The 25,906-nt window shown below is 36.1% G+C and overlaps 1 protein-coding gene across 2 annotated transcripts in view; it reads left to right on the forward strand.

The window, feature by feature from the left end:
- Kcna4 (potassium voltage-gated channel subfamily A member 4) overlaps positions 1–20,044 on the forward strand; it is a 37,062-nt gene extending 17,018 nt beyond the window's left edge. For both annotated transcript variants that reach the window (XM_005064813.4, XM_040745988.1), the window contains exon 3: positions 19,695–20,044. The gene's annotated coding sequence lies outside the window, so the exon portion shown is untranslated. The remainder of the gene's footprint in view (positions 1–19,694) is intronic.
- Positions 20,045–25,906: the final 5,862 nt, after the last annotated feature.

Here is a 25,906-nt window from a genome sequence, read left to right on the forward strand (position 1 = left end):
AGAACTTTAACCTAATTAAGTCACATAGTGTGAACCAAACTTCCTGATCACACTGAAAACTCCTTTTGTTCTCTGGAGTGAAAGGGTCTGTCTCTTCAGGAACCCCTTCATGCTATACTTAGTAGCCATCATTTCTAATGCTCTACTACTGTAGACTTGGTCATGGCTGAGTATGGTGGTGTCTATTTGTCTCCTAATGAAGTTCCTTCTTAAAGCAACCTCGTGACAGCTTCCCTTTTAAACCTCAATTTAAGTCATACCATGTCTAGACCTTCTTTCTTGGGAGTAAGGATTCCAATGTTGAGATGCAGTTGAGATAGCATCTTTGGGTCTCTCCTGCTCTCACTACTTTGAGAACAGCCTACTCTTCTGTGAAGTGTGCCTTAAGGGCTACCTTGTTTGTTTTCTGAGTATCTCAGAACTTACAGTAGAGTCCCTGGTTTGACTCTTCATTCAAGCCAAATAAACGTTATCTTTAATTGAAGTTGCTAGTACTTCAAAGCCAAAACACTTAGTCAGGTCAGCGAATGGAAAGGAAAATAAATAAATAAATATATAAATAAATAAATCCAAGTGTATTGCTTGGCCATGTAACACATTGGTTCAATTTTGCTTCATTAAAGCTATTAGAAACAAATACATCCTGAATTCTCTTTAAAATTGGAAGTTTTTCACTTTCTAGCCATTTTTTAAAGAAATACCTCTAATTTTAAAAATTTCAATTTCCTGGGATTTCTTGGCTTTACTTTAGGAAGCAGCAACTTTTCCTGGTGCCTTCAAAATATGACATGCTGTGTATTAAATGCAACTCCTTGAGACTAAGACTTTTTCTATACTACATAATTTTGTGAAAGCATCTGCAGTTATCTGTTGACTTGAAAATATATGTTGTCCTAAATTAGCCAGCACACCATTAATGTTTGAAGCTTTTCAGACAAACAGTTTACTTGATTGTTGATAAATTGTGAAGGAGGAAATGATGTAGATGGTTTTCTTAATATTAGAAATTAGAGATGGAAGGACATGTATTTATTTACGCTTTCTGAAATAGATTGAAAGTAATGAATGCCTGAATGTTCTGTGTGGGTCATTCAGAAGCACTTTAATAGAAAGAAAATGCATGTAAGATGTGTTTTCACCTAACCAGAGAGTGGAATTTGGAATTGGAAGTTTTCATTAAGTAGATTACATTTCTTAGTTATTAAATAACTTTATATCATATGACATTATACTGTTTTGAACAATATTTTAAAGCCCATAAGTTGTGTTTCAATGATTGCAGAACAAACTTTGACAATTTGAAGGCTTGTATCCCTGGAAGGGCTGTGATTCTTCCTTATGTATGTATTTGAATATAAATATATTAGTCTAATTACCTTTAATTTTAGATTTTGAATTTATGACTTGATTTTCAGCTTCAAGTTTTCTAGAATCAAATGGATGGATTCTATGACACTAGATAACCATTAATTAACATTAATTATCAATTACTTAATTATTAATACTTCTCTAGAAGTATCAAGCTTTATACTTAAAACAGATGAATGGTTTGCCCTGATTGATGCCTAGAGAAATTAAGGTCATAGTCATTACACTTTCTACTAGCTATTTAAAACAAATTTTCAGTAACCATGCTTTTCTGTTCTTTAATATTTTAAAGCATATAATTTCACAAAGTAGTGTGTTTATTACAGCCTAGTCATGATACATATAAAAACTGGACCATTTATCATGAAGAAGTAAGCCTTGTAGTCTCCATAGAATAGGAATAAAAGAATCTCATGATGAAACTCTGGTCAGAAAAATGGCTTCACATCATGTACTCAGGAACAGTGTTCTAGGCAGCTCCTAGACATTTAATGACTCAGTCTCACAAAGGACTCCACAGGTTCTTAGATTCTTGGTTCAGTGTTGTCCTAGCGCCAACCTCTCAGATCACCTTAGTGGTCATATATTAGCTATTAGCAAATGGTCAAATAAAATACTGGGGGAGATAAATAGTAGAGAGGGTTATTGTGAAATGAAATAGTATTTTATTTTAATTTAGATACTGTTAGATATGTAAGCCTTAATTAGAGGTATTTCTTGTTTTCTCAATGGATAGCAAGGAAAAAAAGTTGAAAACTAGATTAATCATCAAAAACTAAAACTTGTCTTTGTATACTTGCTTGAATGATGAAAACAAAAACCTACTAGATTATCGATTCCATCATTAAACTGCTAAAATCATCACATTGCAATAGTTTGTTATTTTCTATGGATTCATATGGGGGGGGTAAACAAAGCCAGCTAGGAGTCAGCTGAACAGCAACTTGACCAGAATTTGTCATTGCCCCTCTACTAGGACAATGAACATGTTAGTGCTTAAAGCTATAAAACAGCAACAACTTGACGACAACAACAACAAAAACACAAACTCTTTCAGCTGCTCAGAGGAGGAGGTGTTTAGGTTTTTCCAAATGCTATCATAATGGAAGTTTTTGGAAAAAGAGTTGGGTGAATGTGCAGTTTGGGTCATTTTATTTGTTCACATCTACATCAAACCACCTATATCTTTTAATGCCCTGAGTAAATAATATGATTAATATATGCTTCTTATTTCTGTGAAGTCTTTTAGAAGAGACCAACATGCAAATGTGAAAAGTACCTTCATTTGCATTTACTCTAGTAGAAGCTAAATGACATAAGTCCCCTGGCTTATGTTACTCAGTGATTTAGAGACCCATGGGGCTGTGGTATGCTCCATGCATTTCAACAATTTATGATATTTTGGGGTTGGAGAGATGTCTCAATTGGTAAAGAGTGAGAACCTGAGTTCAGATCTTCAGCATTCACATAAAGCCAGATATGGTAGCACTGGTTTGTAATCCTGGAACTCCTATGGCGAGATACAAGGTGGAGACAGGAGATTCCCCAGAAGCTGTAGGCCAGCTAGCCTGGTGATACATCACTGAACAAGTGGAGACTGTGTCTCAAACAAGCTGGAAGCAAGACATTCAGATTGTCTCTCACATTCACACATGTATACACTTGTACATACATACACAAACACACAAACACACACAAATACACACACAAATACAGACATAGGCACACACATACACATTGCTGGAGGATTCAGCTTGTACCTTTATACTGAGAAGACTGACGATATTTTTTGCTCATTGCTTTTTAAATGCTGCACAGTGGATTCTATGTTTTTTAAAGACTGCTATTATAATATGCTTATCTTATGACAGTAATATAGTGATATAGATTAATAAAATGACCTCAAGTAACCATGATGGCATGCAGTGATAATGAAAGGAAGCCATAGTTATTGTAATAAAAAACCTTAGGAGTTATTTTAAATAACTGCTTTACTATAAGAATATAAATATATTATGTTTTTAATATATAAACATGAACAGAGAGGGAAATAATCCTTTCTCCAGTTCCCTTTTCTCTATGCATCTCTATCCTACCTCATAGCAATTGTCATATATTTATAATACAAATTGTATTCATCCCTGATCATATATCACTACCATTTTCTTACTATTACTATATAGTTTATATTTTATTTTATTTTCTTACTAAGGTTTTTCCACCTACACAATATCATATTCATTCAATGTGCATATTTTTTCTTGGTTATTCTGATATGTTGTATATTTTCTCAACTTCAAACACTTTTACTATAAACAAATATGTGATAAGTATCTTCACATACATTTAGATAGTTTTTAGACATCTTTTTATGCTTACTTCCCAGAGAAAGTTATCACTTATGAATAAAAGAATTTTAATTTCTCTGACATTGCCTTTTTTCACAAGAGGGTGTACTATATCAATAATGAATCTAGTATGGCAAGAAACAACTTTGGGAATCACTTAGTATTCTCTTTAGCTCAGCAGCATGAATCATTTAAATATTATCAATAATAGAATGACTATATGTTGACCTCAGCTTTGCCTATTCATATAGCAAATTGCTTTAGAATGACAAATGTTGCTTGAGCAGCTGAAGGCAAGGTCTTTTCTATTAGTTCTCCATGCTCTAAGTGGTCCCCCGTCCCTTCTCATGTGGATCACGGAGATCAGGTTAATTATATGCCTGTCTTCTCATTCTAGCTGGGGATCCTCTTCTCAGTTCCCTTGTCTCTCTTAATGCCATCATATATCATCTCTTATGCCCTTTATTCAATTTCAAGAAAGATAATGTCCTAAGATACACAATATCTGCACATTTCTGAGCAGATTCATAGGAATGTTCCCACGAAAAGGATTTATACTTGAACACAGGCTTCACTTCCACTTTTTCTCCTTTTCATTTTCCTCCTCCAATTTATTCCCTTTCTTCTTATTTTCATAAAGGAATACATCTAACTGTTCACTGACTTGATGTTTTACTATTGAGGAGTAAATGTTTCTCCTGTTTGCGTCTATCTTTTAGCAGCTCAGCACTGGAGGACTGAATCCCATGTCCTGCTTAAAAGAGTTCAGTAGCCTAGATCCCTGGGTTTTAATGAGAACTGCATTCTGGAAACAGTACAGGTTATTCTAGCACTGTCTCCTGCCCTTGAGGAATGCTCTGTCTGCCTAACTTCCCAGGTTCAAATTTTAATCAAAGAGTCTTAGGTCCCCTACCTCCATGGCCATTGTTTTCAAGTTGTTCTCCCAGATCTTATGAAGGATTTGAAGGATCTTTGAATATTTTTCAAATGTTTCTCATTTTAACCTCTGAGACTTTATTATACTTTTTATTTTCTACTCATCTTTGTGATTACTAATTTTGGAATAATTGACTCAATTAAACTAAAACTGGTCCCAATTATTCCTTTTTTTAGTAGAGAGATAGTGTTGAAAGAAACCAGTAATCATTTTGAAATGATTTCTTCTAAGTGTACCGTGTTTGTCAGAGAGGTCTTAACTTCCCAAGTGATCATTTTGTTTACAGGGTTCAGTCATTTCTGTAAAGAGGCTGTAAAGCCAAGAATTACTTCACGGTTTCTAAAATAAGCAAATAAAAAACTAGAACACATTAATATGCCAAATGAGGTAGCAAAGTTATGAAAATTTTTCTGATTTTAAAGCCTCATTGGGTGTGTTTAGAATGGACTTTTGCACCCTGCCACTTGTTGGCGATGGAAACATGCCTGGATTGATCAGCAGATCTGTGAATTAAGGGTAAATTCTTAACCATTTGAGGAATTCTAAAACTCAGTGCCAATGCTGACTCTATATAATTCATTTTTATGAGACTTACTTTATGAGACTATTAGTTCTAGAGTTTAATTTGTTAGTATTTTTCCAGTCTGTCTATATTTCAGAAATCAAATTTGGTTCCAATCTTCCATATTTCTTTCTTTTTTACTAGACCTCAGTCCAACATATTATTCTGCATCTAATGAAACCAATTTACAATAAATAGGCCCATAAATCCCAGTTCAAATTGGTACAGGCATTCATTGTAAATTAGCATCTGTATCAATTAGCATTTTCCAAGTAACAGCCTTCTTCAGAATGTAGTGATCTTAAGTATTAGCAGTTTGGCTGATTTCCCTTGGCTTATTCTTTTAGGATCATCAGAGGTCTCATATGTGAATATCATCAGCACCTAGGTATGCTCTTGGTCAATTCACCCCAAACTGCCTTAACTAATTATCACACGAATGACCAATCATTCATCTTTAAAACCTAGGTGAGTAGGGTAGGCTTCCCATGATGCTGAGCTCTGAAACAGTTAGATGAGTAAACATGATGGATGACCCACTCAAGCATTTATTTTTATTATCTTTGTTTTTATGCTAATGTTTTAATTAGCCAAACACATCATATGGCCATTTGTAGATTCAGGCGATGGAGACAGATTTCACTGTTTGATGACAGGGATTATGAACTATTCATATCCATCTTCTTTAGTTCATAATAGCTTATTGCCACATCTCTTTTTATGAAGAGTTTTCCTCAGAAGCAATATTATTGATATCTTGTCTCTGTATGTAGAAACAATGCAGTGGAAAAGAGTTGTTCATTTTAGCTTGTCTTTCAAGCTCTTTGTCCTTGAACCTTAGTATATGTGTGGTCTCTAGATTTTATGCACTTTTGGAGAGAACATTTTATAAAATGTGTTTTAAAGTTATCTTCATCTATGTTAGGCTTTAGTTCTTGCTTTTATTTTTTTGTGTGGAGAAAATTGTAAGCTTTGAGGAATAGAGACTTTACTCTGTGTTTTGGCAATCTTTCTTAGTTTAGGGGCACATGCAGTGTTATTGACTAAACTGCAGGTTACTCTGGCTGCACAGACAAGATTTTCATAGCAATTATGCTTATATATTTGTTTTATTTTCTTGTGACTCATTGTGGCTTTTTGTAGTTGTTTAAAAACAATTATTAGAACATAACAAATATTTAATAATGTTTGTCACCTTTTTGTGCCTTGAATTTAAACGTAGCTTTTTTTCTGTGAATTTAATGTTCATATCCTATAGTGTTTGGTTAGAAAATACAAGTCTTAGTAGGGCTCTGCCTTCTTACATGTAGAAAATGTGAGTGCAACTTTGACAGTTTAGTTTGCTGACCATGCAACATCAAATAGGGAGATAGTACATCTTGTTGATAAATTCAAAGCTGTCCACTAAGTTTCAGGTGATTTTGACACTCATCCTTACTCACTCTGGTCATAAATATCAGTTTTGTTTTGTTTTCCATTCCCTAGCCATGTTTGCCATGATTATGTTTCACTCTTTGGATAAAGAGACAGAGAATTTTCTGACAAGAATGTTGAGAATCAACTTGAGAGTTAGCTTATTTTTCTTTCTCCCCATGGTATAAAGATATGTTTATTAACCATATGTGCTAGTAAATTCTTAACTATTTTTTAGAACTCTTGAAAAAGGAATTGCTGAAGCAGAGGAATTTATTTATTTTTTTAAAATCTCATGTCTATCATAGTCATATATTATTACCTACTTAATTATCTCTCATGCTTTGCCTGAGTAAATACAAGTGTGATTGTGTTTCTTGCTTCCCATCATTCAGAATACTTTGCTCTTATTCATACATGATTTTTTTTTGGTTTTTACGAGACAGGGTTTCTCTGTATTGTTTTGGAGGCTGTCGGTCCAGCCTAGCCTCGAATTCACAGAGATCCGCCTGCCTCTGCCTCCCGAGTGCTGGGATTAAAGGCGTGCGCCACCACCGCCTGGCATCATACATGATTTTTTTAAAGATTTTTTATTTTATTATTTTAATTTTAAATAGCTTGCTTCACATGTCAATCCCAGTTCCCTCTCCGTCCCCTCCTCCCTTACTCCCCCACCATCCCCCCCCCCAGCCTCCTACCCTATCCCCACTTCCTTTCACATAGGGGATATCTAGAGTCTGTCATTTCACTCAGGGCAGGGTCCAGGCACTCCCCTAAGAGTCCAGGCTGAGAGAGCAACCCTCTTTGTGTTATGGACACACGAAGTCCGTTTGTATGCCAGGGATAAACACTGATCCACTGCCCAGGATCCATAGGTTGCCCAGGCCTCCTCACTGACTCTCATACTCGGGGGTGGGGGTCTGGATCAGTCGCATGCTGGCCTTCCAGCTGTCGGTCTAGAGGATTTTGACTGCTTCCCTTGTTATATTGCATATTCATGCTGAAGAATTGCCTTTCTGTTCCAAATAGCCCTTATAAGATGAAGGCAGAACTTGGGCAACATCTTGGATTTTTAATAACTGAAAATAAAGCTGTTCTGTGGATACCATCAACAATTACATTTCTCACAGTCAATTCTCTATGCACACAAGGAAACAGAGTGCACTTAATGTGCTCTGGGTATATGGAGATTAAATTTTGTATAACAAAACCAAACCCCTGTATCTGTGGGTGCAACACTGGTAAATTCAACCAACTGTGAATGAAATATATTTGCAAACAACTGCATATATGCTTGACACACAGAACTTTTATCATGGTTATTATTTCATAAAGAAGACAGTTTAACGACTTTTATATATCGTTTAAATAGTCCTGGGCATTCTAAGTAATTCAGCATGATTTAAAGCATATGGGAAGATGTGAATAGATGGAAATAAAATATCATTTATTTAGAGATTTTAGTGTCCACAGATTGTATATTTGAGAGGAGTCCTAGAAGTGAAATCCTGTGGCTACAAAGAAGGGGCTGAGTTGACTGTCCTTCCCTACCCAGCCAATTTTGTGCCCTTTAAACAAATACTTTAGCTTTATTTATTATATTTTATGTATATGAATATTTTGCTTGCATGTAGATCTCTGCATCATATGTATTCTGGGTACTCTGGAGGTAAGAAGAGGGTATTATATCCCCTGGAACTGGATTTATGAATGGTTGTGAGCCATGACATGGGTTGCTGGAAACTGGACTCAGATCCTTTGCAAGGGCACAAATGGTCTTAATTACCAAGCAATCTCTCCAGGTCTCTGATGCATAATTAATATCGTGCAACATTGCACCATGCTTTTTCTTTATGAAAGTATTAGTGATACATGATAATGTCACTTAAGTATATAACAAAATAAAGTTTAAGAAACATGTACTGGAATCCACAACTCACTACCACAATCTTTTAAGGCACATAATCTATTTCTCCATATGGTCACATGTGCTCAACAAATTAGAAAACCATGTAGTTAGTCATCTACATCTGTTTGAAACTTCTAGATTTTAGATAAGTAGAATCACCTACTTTGGAGTATCTTGATTTTGGGTATTTTCCACGAGCATGATATTTTGATCTATTGTATTGAGTCCCTTAGTTGTTCTCAATTTACTCTTAGATACTGTTTGGAACAGAGATTCAGCAATTCTGCTGTATCCATTTGCCTCTTGATGGGTACCCAGTATAATTTGATAAATATATGCTTCATTTTGACAGATATTCTAACTTGATGGAGATTTGATCTATGTTGATAGTCTACTTTAATGGATATATATTCCATATTGTCTGATAGTTGGCCCATGTTAATAGTTACTGATATCTCTGGAAAAATATCTGATTTGCCTTTGTGGATATTTGCTTGATATTGATGGATATCTGTTTCAATTTTATTTTCAAAAAATATTAGTTAATTATAATATAGATATAAGCTATTTCAAAGTAGCTCTTCCCTCTATGGAATAAATCAATGGTGAGTTTATAGATAATAGTAGATATCATAATCTGATATCCATACATTTGAGTCTCCATTTACCATAACTACCTGTGACCTATAATATATTTCTATATTTCTTAACTTCTTTATTAATTTTTATCACAGTTTTATTCATGTATAAATGTGTAGAATGTATTCTGATTGTACTTCTACCCCATTATCTCCCTTCTGTTATCTTCCATCCTTAACAATTCCTTTCCTAGATGTGTAATTTGTCTTTTCGCTTGGGGGCATGCAACTGAAGAGAATTCATAAGAAGTAAACAGTTCAGTAGTGAGGGGTAGATCCCTTCATCCATATCTAACTGCTGATTGCTCATTCTCATGGAGGTCCATAGATGCTCTGAGTCTGTATTTCAATTGCTAAGTCTTGCATAGAAGATGGTATTTCACAGTGCTTCTACCTATCCTCTAGTTCTTACATTCTTTCTGCCCTCTCTTCCACATCCTCCCCGAGCCTTAGAGGATGTGATATGATTATCTTGTTTGGGATTGAACATTATTTCCAGCACCTTGTACAGCACATGGTCAATATGCTGCATTGACAAATAGCTGGTTCATGTTCATGTTATCTGGTCTAGATGGATGAATCATTTCCCCTTGATGAATATCTAGTTTATTTTGCTTTAATGTGTTTTTACCTAGTAAATCATGTTCTTTGTACATTGTCTAATTGCTTATCACTCAACCTTAGATTCATTCATACTCTGATATTTACTATTTGACTTTGATGTACCATTCCTTATACTTAAGGAGAACCAATATACAATTCAGAGTTTATGTAAGATAAGTGTATGTAAGTAGATGTATGACATTTTAAAAGTTAATTGGAAACATTCTTTCATAAAGAAATTAAGATCAAGTAGGCATCATTCTTTTTTTCCAAGAGGCTGTTTTTTTCCCCTCATTTTGTCACTTTGCTGGTAGCATTGATGATTTCTGTAGATATGTATGCTGACACACAAGTACACATATAGCCCACCAACAAAGCACTTTTTTTATAAAAAACATAAATGACACTTATAAGGATTTAGGTTATGGAAGTTGGTAGATGAAATGAAATGTCTATTACTTACTGAAAGCTTAAATTCCTCGAGACTTTAGTATTTTTACATAATTGTCTTTTAGTACAGGTTGCATTCAAGAATAGCTTAAATGAATGCCAGTATGTGAAGACCAATTTTAACCCACCAACTTTTGTATGAGTGTTAAAAACAAGAAGAAATGTGAGTTTAGAGAGTTGCTCTTAGATCTTTGATTTGGAAATCCTTAGATGTAGTCTCTTGAATCTAAAACTAATGCCTATATGCATTACCTCCCACCACCCCTCTTGACCTCTCTTCTTTCCCTGTGGTGCTTTTACTCTTTTACCTTGTACCTGTATTTACAATTCTTTCTGTCTTCCTTCCCATGTCAGCCTCCATTTTTCCTTCCTCCATTTTTCCATGGTTCACCACCTTCTTCTCCCTCTTTTTCTTTCTTACTCTCTCCCACCCTCCTCACCTCTAGTCAAAAGATATTTTAGGGCATGCTTGAAGACCCATAGAGAAATTATTTGTCCAGTTCTGTATATTGACAGCTTTCCTGTGAATTTTTGCTCTTCTTTCATAGAAATCTCAGCAATACTGCCAGAGCAAGTTCTGCATCCTATATCCTGGCAGAACTCCTAGAATTAACTCCGGTGGGATGTCTGTTTTAGAAGCTGCCTTAAGTACCTTGTAGTAGTATTCAGACTGCTATCCAAAGAGAACTTTAGTTGAATCCATATCCTTAAAATATTTTTCCAAGATGTTTGCTACTTAATCACTGAAATAGTTATATAAAATACAAATGTCTCTGTGTGCCCGTGCACGTACGCACATGTGCATTTGTCTGTGTGTAAAATAGGACACACATCTTCACATTGTAAAGGAGGTATTGAAGCCTCACAAAGCTTTTCTTCTACTTCAGTAACAGTATTTTCCTCCTCATCCTCCTCTTCCTAGTGGCTTTGACTGCACTGTGTGAGGCTCCAGGATTCTATTTCATGCTAAATTAATCACAGTATTCTTTAGCATAGTCATAATGATATAACAATTAGACAGTTGAACCTGTGCTTCCAAACAGATGCTTATTCCATAGTAAGTAGTCAGTTTGTATACTTTGCATTTGTCATTTGTCTTTGAAATCATGAAATAATGGAAAGAACTATTGTTGTCCCTACTTAAAGGATGCTGGGAACAAGTGATTAGAATAAAGTAAAGAAAAAGTGTCCTGAAAAAAGACTGACATATGCTTTATAGATGATTCTAGAATCATACACTGATAATTACTACAGAGGAGTGTCTGTTTTGATTTCTATGATTAATTTCTTTGTATCATTAACAAGGTATATTTAGGCATTGCTGCTATGATGAACGATCGAAAGAGGGGCATGACATTACTCAATAATCTTAACAGTAGTAGAATTTTAGAGCTTGGAGAGATGTGTCAGTGCTGAAGAACACTACCTACTTGTCGGAAGACCTGGGTTCTGTTCCAACCAAGTACCTACATGGGTGAGTGTTTTGTCTGTGTGTATGCCTGTGTACCTGGGACTGAATTTGACACACTCTCTGGATCTTCAGGCACTGCATACACATGTTAAACAGGCATACACACTGACAAAATGCCAATAACACAAGAAATAAATATAAAACTATAGATTATAATAGTGGAACTCAGCTTATTTTACTTCCTGGGAAAGCTGAGACAAAAAGGACCATGCGCTCATCCTTGCATTCTTTCTTCTCCTCCTACTTCGTTGAAAATGTAGCATAGCAAATACAAGCTGAGCAGTTGTTGTAAGTCTTCCTATAAAAATTGCCTTGTAAGATGATCTGTGATGTGCTTCTTTCCCCTGCAAGTGTCTACACTTGGCTTAGAGGAGATGGCTTTTTCACGAGGTGCCTGAGTGTTTGATCCTTCATTGGAAGAAGCAGTGTCTAGGATACTGTCAACTAATGGCTGACATGAGACTGATGAGATGCCCCATCTTCTATTTCATGGCTACAACTCTGAGTATATTCTGAACTGAGGCAAGAAAGTGAGCTCAGGCTTTTTCTCTGACAAACATTATCAAATCCTAACTTTCATCTTCACATTGTCCCCTTTGCTAGGTTAAAGGCTGTTCTTATATATCATGTGAAATGGCAGGACAACCAGGAAAACAATCGCTGAAATCAGATCATGCTTAAGACAAGGCGTAGTAGCAACTGCAATGTGCTTACCGTGGCACCTAGCATGTAATAAGGATTCAATATTTATTCCTTAGTGTGATTATTATTGTCATGACTCTGCTTTGCTTTTGTAGACATCTCATGATTACAAGCACTCTGAATAATTGAGGCTTTTCTCACTCTTCTTCAAAACCATTACCAATAGAAACTTTTCACCTTTGATATCAAATCAACAGTTTTTTTTACAAAAGATCATTTTTCTTCTTCTTCTTCTTCTTCTTCTTCTTCTTCTTCTTCTTCTTCTTCTTCTTCTTCTTCTTCTTCTTCTTCTTCTTCTTTTTTGGTTTTACGAGACAGGGTTTCTCTGTATTGTTTTGGAGGCTGTCGGTCCAGCCCAGCCTCGAACTCACAGAGATCTGCCTGCCTCTGCCTCCCGAGTGCTGGGATTAAATGCATGCGCCACCACTGCCCAGCCTGGGATTTTTCTTTTTGTAACATAGCTGTGTACAAATCATACTAAAGCGCATTCAGTTCTGCATTAGTTTGTTATTATTGCTTAAAAATATCACAACCTTAGGCATTTGAGACAATACACATTTATTATCTTAAAATTTTGGAGATCACAAGTTTTAAAATGAAGCTGTCAAGAGGAATTCACTGCTTTTGAAGATTCTTAGGAAGAATCTGCTTCTTTGCTTTTCTGCCTTCTGGGACATGACCACTTACATGGGCCTATGGCTTTCTTCCAAGCATCAAGCACATCTTTCCAATTTCCCCCAGCCCTCTGCACTGAACAGACCCTTTTACCTTTCTTGAGATTGCACTGGGTCCATATGTATAATCTGGGATTCCATATTATCTGTTTATCTCAAGATTCTTAAATATGGCTGTGAAATCCCTCTTGAAATTTTTGAGGACCAGTCTCAGGATGTAGGCATTAGATGACCCCTTGCAGCGCCTGTTGTTGCATGTACAATCAAACGATGGTACTTGATAGATGACATCACAGCTCTTCAGATCTAAAAGTGCATTTGTTAAATCAACCCTTTTTTTGATGAGGACTTTTTTTCTTTTTAAATTTAAATTTAAATTAGAAACAAGGTTGCTTCACATGTCAATTCCAGGTCCCTCTCCATTTCCCTCCCCTCCTCCCATGCCCTCCCACCAACGCCCCCAATATCCCCTCATTTCCCCAGGGAGGGTGAGGCCCTTGATGAGGAAATTTTAAAAAGTATTAAAATACCCTATACTAAAATGACTTTTTACAGTTTCAATGCACCATTTTTAACACAACATCCTCAGCTACTAGTTAGTTTTTGTTAGAGACCACATTAGAGATAAATACCAAATAGTATTTTAGGTCAGAGGCTAATGTGTAATGTGAAGTGAGTCACCCTTCTTGGACTTCGGTTTTGATACAGGATAAATAGATATATTAAAATTGGTTTAGTGGCATTTAGTTAAAAGGACAATAATGCCTGAAGGCTCTTCACTAAAGCCTCTGAAATGTCTGACCGTGGCTGTTGTTAATACCTCACACTCCAACGTTTTTCTCATTTAGAGAAGAAAACATATTAGAAATGGCCCACTGCCTCCGTTTCCCTTTTCCTCTTTTTGTAGTTTGAATTTTTGTGGCCTGTAGAGGATAAAGTCAGTCATTTTGATGTTGTTTTGCTTTCTGGGCTGCATTTTAGAGAGTGACCTGAAACACAAGATGATTGATCTTGCCCTTTATATTCATTAGACTTTCTGTGTCCCCTAGTCCAGGAAGCAAAGCTTCGTTGAGGATCTCCTGTGTTTACAGAAATATGCTTGGAATACCATGATGAATGAGGCAACTTTTCATAGCAAGAAAACCATCAATACAAATTCAGATTGCATTTGAAGTCTAGACTCCATTTCTGGCTTCTGTAAAAATAAGACTGCTGTAAATACTTAGGCCTGTGGAACACGTTTTCTTCTCCAACCATTCAACGTGATGAAATAGACACGCCTCACAGGGTTGTTATAAGAATTTCACTGAGGTGATACATCTGCAAATACTAAATAACAGTGCCTGGTCCTGAGCACAAAGCTCAGAGATGTTATGTTTGTTCTTCACAGTCTAGGAGAGAAGGTGTGATGCCTATAAATACCTCCAGTACCAAGCAGGAGAGATGAAATGTCCAGATAGGATCTTGGCGACTTTAGAGATGATAGCAATACAGGGGTCACAGCATTTTCATGGCATTTTAGCTGGCTGTTAAAAGAGGAGGAGGATTTAGCATGTAGAGATAACAACCCTGTGATTTTTCCTTCCTGCCTTTTGATTGATGGGTCCTCTAATTCTCCTGGGCATGTTTTCTGTGCTGTTCAGCACTTCCATTTCCTGGCTTTAACTTTCCCAGTCTAACTTCTGAGGGTCATCAAAGTTTACTCTCCTTTCCTGGTAGGCAACTAGCTTACTGTCTTCAGACTTCCCAAAGGCACTCATAACATTAATATGATGCTTTATTTATTTTTTTCTTGAGGGAAGGTCTCACTGTGGCCTGTGCCTGCTTACTGAGTGCTAAGATTAAAGGTGTGAATCACCACACTAGTCCCAAATACAATAAGTTTTACTTATGTTTTAAGAGTAAAATCATTTTTGATCCTTAAATAACTTCTGTCAGTCACTAGGTCACATTAGTCATATGGTGTTGATTTGCAGGAACCAAGTTATTTGGAGGAAAATCTTGATGGAAGTATTCATCTTACATAGAATCAAGAGAACCAATAGTTTCTATTAAAACATAGGCTTTTTTGTTTCTTCGAGTTGTGTGGTACTAGGGCTCCTGTGACAGCTGCCCACACAGCTGTCTCCACCTGTGTGACTTGGCGTCATAGCTCATTTTAAAAACCGAACAACCTCTATTAGCCTCTGGAGCTCTGATAGAAAATAGGTTCATTTTGGATGAATTTCTGAGAAATTTTTTTGTTTTGTTTTTTGTTTTCTGTTTTGTAGTATCCATCTTCTACAGACATACAGATTGACCAAACCGAAATTCACAATTTGAGCACCCATTCCTTATTTAGCTTCAAAGTCATATGGTCTTCACTATGCCCTATTTGAAGCATTTCACTGTTCTTACTTTCACTGTGACCATATTTTCTACTTTAAATGTGACATATATTTTATGATATGGAATAAAATTTGTAACCTAGTATCTAGTGTGTATGTGTGTGCACATATGAATATTTATGTGTGTGTATCTTTCTGCATCTGTATCTGTTTTTCAATCTACACATACATGTAGCTTAAACATTGTTGGTTGTTATACAATACTATTAAAATAGGTCTTTTTTATACTTTGAGTGTCAATTGTAACAAATACTTAATGCCCTTCAAATTTCAGCATGAAATTTTGACCTTGAAAGGGATATATCTGATTAGAGAATAAGCTATCAAGAGCTATTTGTACTTATTAATTTCTGCTAATGGTGTAGAAGAATGCCTTTAGGTTTGGGTATATGCCCAATAAGTGTCTGAATGGTTGTCTGCTTGGACTCATATTAAAAGTTACCCAAAGATTCCATTTTTGGGTTTGGAAGTAATAGTTTTATATAGTTGGATCCTTATGCTGATGTATTGAAAGCTTGGGAGTCTCTAGTGTTAAGTCATTATCTTCGAGTTCTTGCTCATGATGATTCTGATACATCTGCTTCTGAAAATAGGCACCTGATTCTTTTGTTTCTTCTTCTGCATTTGGGCTCCCACAAGTGGCAGTTTGTTTCAGATGAAGATTCTGTGTTCAGTCCTATGATCAAGTGTTGCTCATCTGAGTGGGCAGCTCAGTGATGCATGGGTTACAGATACTGGTTCTCCTTGTTGGGGGGGGTCAGCTTTCATAACTGGTTGACATTTTCCTTTAGGTTAACTCTTGTCTAGAGCATAAAACTCAACAAAATTCTGAGTGTGTAACCTACTTATGTATCTTCTTTTGTAAGTGAAAGAGACTGAGAATTTGACAAGATATGCATATTTTATCAGTCCAGATACTCACAGTTTGATATATCTGAAGGACAGACAGGAAACACAGGGATGAGATTTTCTTGTTGTTCTGTTCCTACTCCAGCTTCTCTCATTTAGCACAGCTTCAGTCTGCCTAGGGCAATATTGGCTTTCTTTAGGTGTATGGGTTCACATGGTACTGAATGAACAGTTTGGCTGAGTGTTGTGTGGTACTCTGTATTTGAGTAATGTATTGATTGTAGTATTCAGACAGCTGGAGGAAAGGATTCTCACTGTGAGTCTATGTAGATGTTCACAACATAGGTCAGAACTCAGTTCCTGATGTTTGTAATTCATCTTGACCATCATGATGACTCTGTGGATTTTGAACTTGAAAGCCTGATGAGAGGCCATCAAACTCATTGAGTGGCTTGTTATGGTATTCTCAGAGAGTTACTGGGGTCAGTTTCAAATTGCCTACTCATCTCTACTTTGGACTCCAAGCAAATAGAAGCTTTGTGAATACAATCTAAGGCAGCAAAAATTCATTCTCTTTATTTTGATGTAGGTTATACTGGGAGCCAAGGCAAGACATTTTTTTTCTTTTTTAGAACCAGATATACCAAAGAAACTCCACTGTCTTTGAATAAAACTGGACCCTAAGTGTGAATGTTAGGTGACTTCTGTGAGCTACATATATTTGTTGCTAAAAGAAATGATAGTTTATCGTATATTTCCCAAAGGATCACCATAACTACTCAATGGTTGACATGATTTCAATTTTGACAACAAAGCAAAAAAAAATGTTTGGTTTTGTATTCCCCATGGTGGCATCCCTCAGAGCTTATAATATGTTAATACATGCACTGAATTCCAGAGAGGACTGTTTTCATTTCAGTTAGGTGATACACTTATATGATACTTAAAATTTGTTTAACTTTCTCTTGTATTGTTTTGTAGGCAAAACACACAAATTCAGACTTAAGCACCATGCAGCTATGAGCTTTGATAATTTCTGAGTGCGTGTGAATATTCTATGGCCTTCTAAAAAGTACTTAGCAAGAGAGTCAATTTTTTGTTCTATAAAGCATAATGTTGAATGGGAAATATACATGGAGGATACTTAGTAATACCAACATTTATTCCTGTATCCATCTTAACACTTATGTACCCATCTTAGGATAAAGTCTTAGCTGAATTTCAATCTGAAAACTTACTAGTAATTAAAGAGGGGTTTTACTTACTTAAAGCTAAGGTAATAAATTATTTATGTCTGTTCTACTTGCTTCATCTTGTTACTCTTTAATATATACAATGGTATCTGTAGAATGAGTCCAAGGCTTTGGTCTGAACATACTAGGAACAACAGACACACCTGATTAATGATGTGTACCCTGGTCATGAGAAGGGAAATTCCCTCATAGGAATTGCATATTTGGTGTCCATAGAAAGCATGAAGTTATCACTAAAGTCAATGACTAAGGATAGTCTTTGCTTTCTGTGATTTATTCTGCATTAGTTGTCATGCATTTAAATATTGGGATAAGACTAACCTAAAAAAATCTGTTGTCTTCAAGCGCTATTTACAGTCTTTAATACTACATTTTCTTTTTAGGCTATGTATTCCTTACATACTCAAAGGTTCAAATTAAATACTTGGTTTTGATAAATACAATGTTATTTTTTGAAGCTACATCTCCTAGCTAAGTAAGAACTATTGCTCCTCAAATTCTTCACTTGCAAATTCTTCCTGATAGAAGTCTTGTTACAGTGCATTATTCAAGAGTTATATGCAATTAGAAACCCCTATATTTTTTCCTCTGGATTTTTATTTGAATTCAAAATAATCTTATTTTATGTATCAATTGTAGTTCCCTCTTCCTCCCATCCTCCCATGTCCCCCACCAGTTCCCCCATTTAATCCCCCTTCAGCTCTCCAGAGAGGGTGAGGCCTTCCACAGGGAAATCATCAAAGTCTGTCACATCATTTGGGACAGGGACTAGGCCCTTCCCCTCGTGTCTAGGTAGAGAGAGTATCCCTATATTTGTATACAGTTGATGGAGTCATTAAAAGTCTTTCTTCTTCAGAGGGTTGAACATATTTCTTGCAGTTTGATTACAAAACTTATTTTACCAGGGCTGTAAGTTAAACTTCATTCTTTGATTATATCCAATGTGTCAAATTAGTTGAACATAGATCATGATTTAATCATATTCTTGAGACTGTGTAAATAAAAATCTTTTTCTGTCTGGTACACACAATATGTCAGAACAAGACAGATTCAACATGCTATAGATGCTCAGTGTGAAAAATTAATGAATTCAGTTTCTGCAGGGATATAATTAGGTGTAAACTACAAGTTTTTGAGTGACATAGAACCTGCTGGGTTCTTGTGTATACTCTGTTATACACAAGCTGTGCTGATGCTGGTACATAGTGTTTTGTTTTTTGTTTTTTTGTGCCCTATTGACCTTCAAACTATAGCTTTTCCATCTTGATAACAGAGTTAGAACAAAGAACTTGGGTGTAGCATCCCCAGTTGTAAGTTGTATGTAATCATATGGAAATCCTTTATATTCACCTCTCATTACATTTATATGAATGGCTCTGACTGTTATAATAAGGTATGTACCCTAGTGATGTAATGTAAAAATATAACATCTACCACAATCTAATGCTGTAAATTTAGCACTGCTGCTGTATAATGAAGACTGCATCTGAAGACAATAAAAAACTAAATAAAATATGTGTATAGCATATTGTTTCCTCATTCTTCTGTTGGGAAAGATAAGAATGGGGAGAGAAGACAAGGTAAAAATAGATAAATTTGTGTCAGAGGTGTTTGTAAGCTTATGCTTACAGTCTTAATGTTTATGTATTTGCTTTCACAAAGCTTTCTTCAAAATGCATCTCTGAAACACAGGACAGAAGAGAAGATAACATGATTGATAATCCTCTTGCAGAGAGGGGAGCCACATCTTTGATAGTTCTCTATCTGCAAATCCTTGCACTGTTTTGGAAAAAGAAAATGTATTGACTAGAATCCTCACAGCATGTCTTTAACTCTTTGGGTTTTAATAGATATAAGGGTAGACAAACAGAGTATGGGAGCCTATAACATGACACAATTCTAGGGAAAATGTTAATTAAAAGCCAGGCATGGTTTGGAATGAATGAGGAAATAATTCAAAGAACTAATTAAGTTAAAACAGTTGCTAAATCAATTGTTCTAACATGCTGACTATTTTAGCATTTGAGTTTGTTGAGTCTGATTCTATTATTTAGATTTTATATTTTTGGCTATTGATACATAACATCCTTGAGTTTGATTTTTTCCTTTGAATTGCTTCTCTTGGCTCAGGTCTGCTGTCTGTTACACATCCATTAGAATTTTGGTGAAGAATAATGAATCATCAACTTCTGTTCAAAGTTTAATTGCGTCTCCGATATCTAGTTATCACAATACATGGACACCCTGTGGACTTTTGGCCTTAAAGAGCAAGAAAGGGGAGTTTTTGAGCAAGAACTAGAACTATAAAAACTTTCTATAAACTGGAAGATACTTTCACAATGGAACATGAAGCCAACCAATTAATCATGCATAGATAATGGATTCCTGTTGTCAATCTGCAACATGATTGTCTTCGGTTTGCTTCAAGCATGTGAAATAAAATAAAGCATGGGAAATAAAATAAAAATGTAGAACTTTTAGGTTTGAGTTGGATTTGTTAAGTGCTACTTAATATTCTCTCTTTCCTTACCTATCTGAATTCTCTTTTCCTTTCCCTTCCTACAAACTTCCTTTCCCTTCCTACCAACTTCTTCTTCCTTTCTTTCTTCCTTCCTTCCTTCCTTCCTTCCTTCCTTCCTTCTTTCCTTTCTCCCTCCCTTCCTCCTTCTCTTCCTCCCTCCCTTTCTTCCTTCCTCCCTCCTCTTTCCCATTTCTTCTTTTCTTCATCTTTTCCTCTTCTTCTTTCCCTTTCTCTAATTCCCTCTCTCCTTGTGGAAGATACTTAATGATAGAAACAGGAAAATGTCTTTCAGGCATCTCTTTTCCTTCCAGGATCAGAGAATTTCATGAGTTAAAATATGCTAGTATTCACATGAGCTAGTGACATATATACAATATACTTTGTATACAAATTATATCTTTTGGTTTTGTGGTGGAAGATTTTAATCTGGATAGTTATAGGTTTATGTTCAACTTTTTTATTAGCTACCAAATTCAACTTTGTGTGATGATATATTAAAATTGGTAGTACTTTCAGTTCTGAAAATCTACAAACATTAAACCAGGAGAGTTGTAACCATTTCCCCTTGGAGTAGAACTAAAATACTTTTCAAATACAAAGGCAAATTCATTTCTTTCATTTCTTATCTGTTTATCTTTCCAAATAAATACCCATTTATCCAGATACTCATACAGCATATGTATTTGAGAGGAAGCAGGTACTGAAAGAGTTTCACATATATATATATATTTTTTTCTCAATCCACAGACCAGTACTCATCTTAATGAAATACATGCATTCCTTCTTTTTTTCCTATAAGCTGCATGGCATAGTGGGAAAACAGAGCTTAATTACTTTGAGAAAACACGCTACAGCACATTTACTACTCTAAGTAATTAACACAAAATTGCTCTTGTCAAAACAAATGAATAAACATGGGAGCTACTTTACTTTATTTTGCAGGTTTGTTCCATTTCATCAGTAATTCTCAAAATCCACAAGGGGTTTCCAGTCATTGGTGAGAATAACTAAGTACTGGTGGTATCACACTGTTACAGAAGGGAATGAGTCAGATGTGTGCATCAGACCAAATGAGCCGTGTGAGAGAGTCTTTCTGTAAACACCCAACTGAAAACATATAAGCCCATACACCAAGGGCCAAAGCAAGAGTCAGCCTCATTGTTGTCATTCTTCATCCATAGTGACTACACTAGTGTGATCTTTTTGTTGTTATTGTTTTTTGTTTGTTTGTTTGTTTTTCGAGACAGGGTTTCTCTGTATTGTTTTGGAGGCTGTCCTGAAACTTGCTCTGTAGACCAGGCTGGCCTCGTACTCACAGAGATCTGCCTGCCTCTGCCTCCTGAGTACTGGGATTGAAGGCGTGTGCCACCAACGACCGGCTACACTAGTGATCTTTAACAAAACAAACTTTCAAAATTATTCTGAGAAATGCTCATATAATTAAGAAACAAAACTGGCTTGCTCTCTCCAAGTACAAGCAACAGAAAGAATGTAAAGCTTGACCAGATGTCCTGTTTCTGAGCAGTGGTAGGTGGTAGGGTTCCAGGGTGAGCATGCCAGATTTGGAGGGGGCAAAATAAGTATCTCATAACACACTGAGTGTCAGATTTTCTGTCTCACAAGAAGTCTCTATTTAACAATTTTTAAATACAAGAGTGACTCATCCATTAAGGACACCAATATTTCTGAATTTGTAAAGAAAATGGGGTAATGATGAGAGAGGTAATATTGTAAACAGCATTCTTAATTTAGAACATTGAAAAACAGGTTTCTGCCATTGGTTGAGCAACTACTAAATCTGAAGCATTGTAACAAAGAGAGTATTCCTTCAAGTTAAGCCAAGCAGACAGATATGAGCTATGTGAGGATGTAGACATATCCCAGGTTGAGGAAATTGCAAGGACCTCAAAATGTAAAAGAATAACCACTCTTGATGGGGGGTAGTGCAGTCATCCTCTTGGTTGGAGAACGATTATGACAAAGAGTAGTTCAAAATGTTCATTTAAAGCTTGAACTTAGGGAATCCATATGCTCACTAGAAATGTCAAACTCTCTCTCTCTCTCTCTCTCTCTCTCTCTCTCTCTCTCTCTCTCTCTCTCTCTGTGTGTCTCCCATTCTCTCTCCTTCCTTCCTTCCTTCCTTCCTTCCTTCCTTCCTTCCTTCCTTCCTTCCTTCCTTCCTGACTTCCCTTCTGCTTTTCAGAGACAAGGTTTCTCTATAACAGCCCTGGTTGTCCTGGAACTCATTTTCTAGACCATGCTGACCTCAAAATCACAGAGATTTACCATGCCTGGAGTCAAAATTCTTTGAAAGGCAGTTATGTTTTGGTAGGGGTGTTACTCAATATGAGTTTTGTGTTCCAAAAAGAGAAATTTACTAGTAAATAACAGCAGTGGGGAAGACACTTAGGGTAGTGGAGTCTGTAAAAAAAGCTGCTATTATAACCCAGGCTGAAAGTATGGAAATTCTGGAATAAAGTAGATAGAACTGAATGAAAACTGTAAGTTAGTAAAATAAATAGGTCACGTGTTCATTATAATCTAACATTCGAGTTTGGGTTGTTAGGATCATGCTAGAAGAGAAAAGATAGAAGGCAGTAATGGGGAAGGAAGGTAGAGACTCTTGCTTTGGGATTTGCTGGGTTTGATTCACCATGGAATATGAAGGCCAAGGATTTTAGTTAATAATTCCAAGGACATAGTTTGGAGTCCAAAAATGAATATGTAAAATGTTTTATGAATATACATACCTTTAGGAACTTGAAATAGTATAATGAAGTAATATATTTCCTGAGCTCAGAAATTCTTTGCTGAAGGCCAGGATTCACCTTCTGGAAAATATTTGTTGAATTAAAGAGACTCATATTATAATGAAGCCAGAAAAAGAAGATTTTCACAAATAGCCAAATACCTTTAATTTTACAGTGGTTAAAGGTGCTTGGGTGCATTAGAAGATGATGAGAACAATGGCAGCTACTATCTATTAATGATACTCCTCCTGCCAGAGATTTTATTAATAATATTAGAGGCCTTAGTAACACTTGTTACCATGTGATATACCACTGTGCTAATATTAGCCAAAACTCCTGTGAAGTGGATTTGGGTTATTAGTGTCTTCACTGCAGCTCAAGACATTATAAAAATAAAATTAAGATCATTATCTAATCTACAGAGCTAGTCAGTAATGCTGCTAGAATTTCATATTTCTGAGTGTGTTCAGATAGCACAATAGCTGAATGGACAGAAACATAGGAAGGAGGGCTGACTATTTATCCCTAGAGGAAAAGCAGTTTTCTTGGAGAAATGGTGTCATTTTAGAGTACCTAATTTCCAAAAAAAAGGAAGAAAGAAAAAGATGAGTTGTCTTAGTGGCCCACAGAATCAGGCTGACTGAATTATTCCATTGAAAAAATTAAAGTGTTTTAAAATTAATCATTTTTATATTTCAGAATAGTCTTTAAAATAAGTTGGCCAGCCTGGTAGTTTAAGTGAATGATAAAAAAATAAAAGACAAAGAGAGAAGGGAACTGGTTTAAAAGAACATGAAGTCTTAAACCACTTTTATTTGGAACAACTCATTTTCTGGGTTATTCATTTTTGAAAGGTTATTATTCTGAAAGTAGGGCTCTCTTGGGGTTTGATGGAAGTCTCTTTCATTGTCCTTAGAACTGAGAGTTGACATAACTGACAGCTGTTCTTGCTATAGGTCGGGTATATGGTTTTTATATAGCTAGTTCATAGGGATTTGCTTTGCATGTTTCTGTATTGACTGGGGACCTGAAATTACTTACTAATTAAGAACCAGAACTACCAAGCCTCCTCTAAGAGAGTTACCTGCTTTCTAGGTTTATGGAAGTAAGTTCATTAACGATTCTTTATCTTCCTTCTAGATAAGTGTGACCTTGCACAGATCACTGCCTATTCTAAATTGATAGTCACCCTAACAGAGGGGTATTAACATCTGATCTACCCTCATAAGAGGATGGGAGTTGGCATCAGATGATGAACAGGAATGTATTGCAAAAGCTGGAAACAAATACAAAGAGGGATTACTTAAATGCTTTGTAAAGCTCTTAATCACAACTATGACTTTCGGAGAGAGTAGCCACATACAATAAGCATTAAAAACTTAAATAATTTAAAACTAATTTTCAAAAAAACATTTATTCTTTTCCTCAATTATTCCCATTCAACTTTTATTTCTAAAAAAAAGATTTGAAACAGGATCTTATTATTTAGCCCCAGCTGTCCTAGAATTAGCTCTATAGAGCAGGCTGGGTTTGAACTCAGAGATCTGTCTGTTTCTTTCTTCTGGGTGCTGAGATTGAATTCTTGGCTTATATCTAGTTTTTAGGACATATTGCTTGAGCTCAGTGTATATATACTCACATCATATTAAGCATGTGTTCTAGAACTCAATGTTTTTTGTTTTTGTTTTCTATGTAAAATTTTTTCTCTCGTCGTTTTGATATATAACCATGTCACTTTTGAGAGTTCCATAATATTTTACATAGATACACCATAATATATTTCATTACCCTTTTGGTGATGCATGTTTGGTTCACCTTCCTTGTCCTTATTATCACAAATAGGAAAACATTATGCAATAAGCCCTCAGGCATGCATGCAGATACTTCCACAAGAAGATTTAGAAAACTAGAATAAATTAGGCAAGAGTATACCCATTTCAAGTTTGATAAATGCTCCCAAACTGCTCTTTCAAATATTGCAGTCAATTTATCCATGTTAAAGATGTATATTTTCTATTATAACTTTATTGACCATGAGTATTAATAATTTACAAATCCAACGTCTCATTTTGTCCATCACTGAACTGACTTGAACCACTTTTCACATTATTAGTACTCCCCCTTCTGGGAACTGAAAAAGAAGATTTATGACTACTGTTCCTAGGATTTTCCTGTTGTCTGGACGCTTGGGAACCTCATCAGCAAATAAGCTTATAACATTGGGTGATAGTTACAGCAGTGGTACTGAGGTCATAACTTAGATTCTCTTGCTGACAGAGATGTCCACTGGCTGATATTTTATAATATTCTGCATTAAAGTTTGAGCTCAGTCATTTTATTATGGAAATCCTGGGGTATGTGGCTGAGCATACGGCCATTTCCTCATTTTGAAAGGCACAGTACTAAAGCTCTCCCCCAGGGTTCTCCAGAGCAATGGAACTCCTTGGTACCCTAGAAAAGAACAACTTGTCACTAGGGCAGAGCCTGCTATGTAGGACTTGGCTGGAGTTCAGTGTTTGCCATCCCAAACAGTTTTTCTGGTGGTCTCGCAGCTTCCACTCAGCCTGTTGCCAGTTTCCACACAGTCAGGTGCAATGGGGTTTGTGGTTTAAAGATGTTCTTGAGGCAGTCTCTGGTTCTTTCAGTGTTAAATGTGGCTCGGGGTGACATGGCTCCACAAGTCAAGCGAGTGCAAAAAATCTCGAGACAACTGGCATGTAGAAGAATATTCTCTTTTAAAGGAATCGTGTTTGAGGGATCTGGGGAGATGGCTCAGTTGGTAAGGTATCTGCTGTGCAAACAAGAGGACCTGAGTTTTGACCCCTGGTATCCAAGGTTATACAGTCATAGTCAAACATGCCTGTAACCCCAACACTGGAGAAGCAGAGACAGGCAGACACCCAGGGCTTGTTTGCTAGCCAGCCTAGACAAATGGATGAGTCCCAGGTTCAGTGAACAATTGCCTCAAAAATAAAGTGGAGAGCAGTTGAAGAAGACATCCATCATCAACCTTTGTCCTCCACACATATGCCCAACACTTTCACACAGACATGCATACACCCATGTAAGAG

The sequence above is a fragment of the Mesocricetus auratus genome, unplaced genomic scaffold, assembly GCF_017639785.1.
Source record: "Mesocricetus auratus isolate SY011 unplaced genomic scaffold, BCM_Maur_2.0 Super-Scaffold_100004, whole genome shotgun sequence".
Lineage (NCBI taxonomy): Eukaryota > Metazoa > Chordata > Mammalia > Rodentia > Cricetidae > Mesocricetus > Mesocricetus auratus.